Here is a 6,086-nt window from a genome sequence, read left to right as displayed (position 1 = left end):
CGGGGGGGCTCGGTCCAGCCGGCGAGCGCTTGTCTCCTGGATCTTCCTGGCCTGCTCCAAGTCCGTTACTCAAGATACGCCCACGGGGCCTCTAAGTCGCTGGGTCTCTGGACCCCTCAGGGCCCACTCGGCTGTCTAGGCCCATTCGGACCCCACCTCCAGATTGTCATTCCTTTTCAAGTCCTAGGGTGTCCTGTTTTGAGCCCGCCCTCCAACCTCCCGGCCTGGCCTCGCTCTGGGCAGGGGACTGCGGAGCTCACATGGCCCTGAGGGCGGAGCAAGCCTGGGGCCTCTTGGAACTTTCTGGATAGGTAGAGAGATCAAGGTGCATGAGGGTGGCTGAACTCCACTGTGAAAAGAAGAGATGAGCAGAGGACCCCTGCGCTCCAGATGTAAAGTGACCGAGCACCCCTGCAACAGATGATCGCCGCCTGGAGCGCGGTTCCAGACCGGGGCCAGGTGTGCTAATTCTCACCAGGCTGCAGGTTACAGCCAGCCAGGGCAGAGAGGCACCTAACCCGAAAGCTGTTGTATGCCTGTGCCTACAGCGCTCTGATGTCAAGGATCCCCAGGTCCAGCCTAGCACGGTGCAATCCACCGGCTCTGATGTAGGTGACCGTGGTGGCACCTGGGAGCTACAGGCTGCCAGGGGGCTGGAACTGAGAATACAGTTACAAAATAAACCCCACCCGCTCTCCCCCTCCAGAAATCAGAGCAAATTGTATGAGGCCTGCGTGTCCTGGCCGGTGGTAGAGATGAGTACACCTTAATGCTAAACCCTACGAGGGGCTTTGGCTTTGTTTTCAGTCTCTGAATTTGCTCATCTGCAAAATAGTAATAGAAAGTGGTTCTTTGTTCATAGGGTGGCTGGGAAGAGCCCGGAGGGTGGTTACTGGACAGTAATTCTCAAATACTGGTTCGTACCAATCTTAACACTTTTCTGGAGGGGGAGCAGGGTTTTGTCTTGTAACCTGTGCTGACCTTGTTCACACGTCAGAACACAGGGTTGCCTGGGACTCACTGCAGTGCTTCTGTCTCAGCCCCCTGAATGCTGAGGCACCGTCAGCCAAGCTCAGCACTCTCTAGTTGAGCAAGCAGATGGCTGCCAGGACCCCTTTCACAAACATACTTTCTAGCTTTCCTATTCTTACAATTTTTATTGTTTCGTGTGTGTGTGTGTGTGTGTGTGTGTAGAGGACATGTGGTATCACCTTTCTCCGTGGTACACCTTTGAGATAAAATCTCTCACTGAACCTGAAGCCAGGTTGGCAGCCAGCAAGCCTTAGGGATGCTCTTCTCCTCAACAATACACCAGTGTTACAGAGATGGCTACACCTGGCTTTTTATTTGGGTCCTGGGAATCCAAATTCAAGTCTTTATGCTTTTGCAGCAAATGCTCTTACCACTGAGCCATCTTCCCAGCACTGACATTTCTGTCTTTCTAATATTTATACTGTGATTGCCTTTTGCTTTGGACAAGCAATACAGGTCTCCCCCTACAAGCAGAGAAGTCAAGACTCATGATTAAGCTTAAATGTGAATCACCCTGAAAGAAACAATTTGTGGAAATTGTATTGGCACAAGTACAAAAAACAAAATTGCGAGGCTGGTAGTCTGGGGGACATAGGCTTCCTTGAGAAGACTGGGAGGCGCAGGAGGAGAAGCCGTTTCACACCCTTCTCGGCAGCTTCCACTTTAGTTTCTTGTGTGATATAAACTCCATGGGCCATTACACACACACACAAACACATACACATGCACACAGACACATACACACACACACAGACACATGCACACAGACACACACACACACCCCAAATGTAACTTAACATTTTAATCTGAAAAAAAAATTAGGGACAGAAAACTATTTTCCCCAATGTTTACTTATGTCCAAACCCTCTTCTTATGTCCAAACCCTCTTCCCCCTTACATAATTCTCTTTAGAAGACAGAATGGCAGGAAGATGACAGTTTAGAGGAGTTGCCTTTGCCGGGTCCTGTGGCCAACTTCTAGACAAGACACCAGCTGTCGCTACCCACCTTTGATTCTATCTGTGTGTCTGTGTGTGTGCGCGCGTGTGGAAGAGTTCAGAGCAGAAGGGGAGAAAATCAGACTGGACATGGCAATGGCTAGGGCACTGGGAGGGTGGAAAGAATAGTGAAGACAGACAGAGAGAGAGAGAGAGAGAGAGAGAGAGAGAGAGAGAGAGAGAGCGCAGAGAGAGACACACACAGAGGAGGGGGCAAGAGAGAGAGGGAGAGAGACAGGAAATAAGAGAGAGGGGGATAGAAAGAGATAGAAAAGTGAGAAGAAGAGAAAGGTGTGGGGGGTGGAGAACAGAGATAGAAAGCAACCCCTGGACAAATTATGTGGATGACATAGAGGCCAAGCTGGGGCAGGGTGGACGAGGAGATAAGCTGGGTGCAGGTGTAGAGTTTGAAGTGTGTAACAGGCACTAGAAATACTGAGGGAGCCAGGACGCCAGGACGGGCTTTGATACACCAGTGGGTTCCACTGGTGTTTGTCAGTGTAGAGCCATCTGCCCCTCTGCCAGGGGTCAGGGAACCTACTCCTCTCTGAGGACTGAAAACCTGTTTCACAGGTTCCTGAGAAATGGTGGCTTTCATCTAACTGCCAGAAATAGTCCATATTGAATTTATTTCTGGCTATGTGGACAGCCTGAGTCCTAAAACTCTCTCTCTCTATTCCTCCCCCCCCTTCCTCCCTCCCTCCTTCCCTCTCACCCTCCCTCCCCACCCCCACCCGGGGTGTGTGTGTGTGTGTGTGTATGGTTTCACCTGTATGCCATAATTTAGTATAGTCTACCATGAATATGACCCTGCACTGTGGTGAATAGTGGGGCCTGGGAGCAGACGGGGGTCCAATCCTGGCTTTGTCAGTGAGTGTTGTATAAACCTCAGCTTTGTTCTGCGATCATCTCTTCCCTAACAAGGTGGAGCAGCAGTTACCTTCCTCATGGTGTGTCGACAGTTCTCTGACCTTTCCAAACCACAGCCCTCCATCTGTTATTTCCATGTCAGCTTTGCTTATGGTGGGCCCTATTACTTATTAGAACAGAAAATCTATGGTAGATTTCTTTCTATTTTTGTTTCACTTATACTTTGTATATGCTCCTGGGTCAGAGATTCTTCCAAATAAAAATTAAGAGTATCCCCCAAGATGGATGCAAAGCTGGAGTGGGGATTTCCGAGAGGCGCGTGACATGTAAAAGCATTATGCTAAGGGCTGGAAATGCCCCTCAATGCTTGCTCGCTCTGATGCCTGCTTGGCTTGCACAAGGCCCCACACCCAATGCCTAGTACCACAGAAATAAAAGAGTCATAATGCGTTAATCTTTTTAAAAATGTGTGTACGGATATTTTGCAAACATGTATCTGGACATTGCTTGCATACCTGGTGCCCCTCAGAGGCTAAAAAAGGGTGCTAAATCCCCTGGCATTGAATTAGAGGTGGCTGTGAGGGAGGTGGGTGCTAGGAATGTAGCTCGGGCCCTCTTGAAAGCAGCCAATGCTTTCAACCACCAAGCGGTCTCTGCAGCACCTCAGGATGCTTTTGTGAGGAGAGTAAATGACATATCCCTGCCACCAGTATTCTTGTTTGTTGTGAATAATGCTACAAAGAAACGTAAATGCAGTTACATTGTTTGTAACAGAGAGGACAGACAGACAGGAAGACAGGCTGATCACCCAGCACAAAGGATGGTGGGCACTCTCTAGGCGCTTGAGACATAAAGCGACAAGGCAAAGTGCCAGTCCTCACAGAACATGGATTTTTATCAGGGTTCAATGAGAAGCAAGCAGGCAGGAAGAATAAATCATGTCTCAGATCTTACTTATACACAGGAATTGTATACTTACTGATTTATTTTGTGCTGGAAACTGAACATAGGGCCTCGTTCACTGTAGGCCACCTCTTCACTACTGAACTATATTCGTAGACTCAAATTAAACCCAATCCCTTCTCCTCCCCTTCCCTCTCCCCTCCACCTCCCCTCCAGTCCTGTCTACCTCGTCTCTTTTCTTGTCTGTGTTTCTTATGTGTCTCAGGCTAATCACGAATTTACTATCCAGCCATGACTGGCCTTGAACTCTTGCCTGATCTTCTTGCCTCCATGTTGCCAGCTGCTGGGATTATGGCAGGCATTTGCCACCATGCCTGTCTTAGAATTTAATAACTGCTATAAACAGAAAAGACTTCAGGGAATCATGGGTGAAAATAGAGGAGGCAGCATGAACAGGAGCAAGTAGGCAATTCAAAAGGGTGGACAGAGTGAGAAAGGCTTCGCTCAGAGCCGAGGCTTGAGCGAAGGCTGGGAGGACCGAGGGATTTGAGCAGGGGCCCCATGGAAGCAGCAGCCAGCCTCACAGGCTGTTTTCTGGAGGTCTCCATTCCTTAGATGCTAATTGCGAAGCAGCACAGAGCTTTTCTAATGCCTTGTGAGACTGATTTAGCCTGGTGCTCTTGGGACCCCTCCTCGACTCTATTGTCTCATATTTAAAGACAGTGGGTGCTAAATGAATAAAATTAACAGTAACAGCAGCTAGTTACCAGCTTCCCTCTTGAGTGCAGACTGGGATCAAGTTACTGTTTATTCTGGGTTTCAGCTGGCTCTCTGCCTGAGACAGAGTCATTCCGGAGTTGTAACATTTCTGCTCCTTTAATCCCTTGGGACCAAGCTGTGGCCTTGCAGATAGAGTCTAGGAGTTACAGATTACAACAGGGAGGGGGAGAGGAACAATGGACCATTTCATTAAACAGTGCGACAGTGTGAAAGGATGCAGGCATCCAGAAAGCCAAGGTCATCCTTCCACCCTTGCTGATAGCTCTTCGCTCAGAGCCTCAGCGCTTCTGACCTTGGGCTCCACTCTGGCACCAGGCTGCCCACCTGCTGCCCGCTCCCTCAATCTTGGGTGCATTTTACTGATAACTTCCTTGACTGTTTTCACACATAGCGACCGATTCTTTACAATAATGCTACACATATATACATACATGCAGAGAGGGTGGGGGAGGGGCCTCTACCAAGATGGGTTTGCATCAGTTGCTTTGTTTTTATGTTTTCTTTTTTATTAAGTTCCCGAAACTGGACACTCGCCCTGATGCTTCATCTTTGCACAGATTGACTCTCTGACATCTGTTTTTGATCCTGCTCACTTGGAGGAAGTGATGGCGAAGGAGGTGGGCGTGAGTTCCTTTAACCAGACTAGAGGCAGAAGCGACAAGTGTCCGACTACACCACAGACTTTTTTTTAGAGAACTTCAGCTGTTGTTTTAAATCTATTTACAGTGTGGGGGCAGAGCGTGTGGCTCAGTTGCTAGAATACTTTCCTAGTGGCAGGAAAGCCTGCTTTGGTCCCATCGCTGCGTAAGCCAGGCATGGCAGCTCACACCTGTATTCCTAGGACTCGGGATGTAGAAGCCTTATGATCAGTGGTGTGGGGCATCCTTGGCTATATAGATGGTTTGGGGCCAACCTGGGCTAAGCAGGAACCTGTCTCAAGAAACAACAAGGAAAGGCTGCCAACATAGCCCCTCAAGCAGATGTTGACTGTGGGAGTTGGTGAGAACAAATAAACTACCCATCTGAGGCGCTCAGAGAAACGCTCAGAATCCCAGCACTGCCTTCTAATTCCCACACACATACTGCATTTGCTAGCAATGCAAAGCTTGTCCAGGAAGCCATCCTTTGCCCTGTCTTTTAAAGTAGTACCTGACATTTCTTCAGAACTCTTCAGTGAACCCAATTGTCCTTTTCTTTTCTTTTCTTTTTCTTTCTCTCTCTCTCTCTCTCTCTTTTTTTTTGAGACAGGGTCTCTCTGTGTAGCCTTGGCTGTCCTGGACTCACTTTGTAGACCAGGCTGGCCTTGAACTCACAGCGATCCGCCTGCCTCTGCCTCCTGAGTGCTGGGATTAAAGGCGTGTGCCACCATGCCCGGTCAGTTGTCCTTTTCATCTCTCGTACTAAATGGGAACACACCTGGTGTAGCTCCGCTGTGTGGATCTACCTGGGTGGCTGCTTACCTCCGGCCTCAGTATGCAGTTTCCTCTGTAAGAGTTTCCAGGCT

This window comes from Acomys russatus, chromosome 26, assembly GCF_903995435.1.
Source record: "Acomys russatus chromosome 26, mAcoRus1.1, whole genome shotgun sequence".
NCBI classification, from domain to species: domain Eukaryota; kingdom Metazoa; phylum Chordata; class Mammalia; order Rodentia; family Muridae; genus Acomys; species Acomys russatus.
This window is presented reverse-complemented; position numbering follows the sequence as displayed.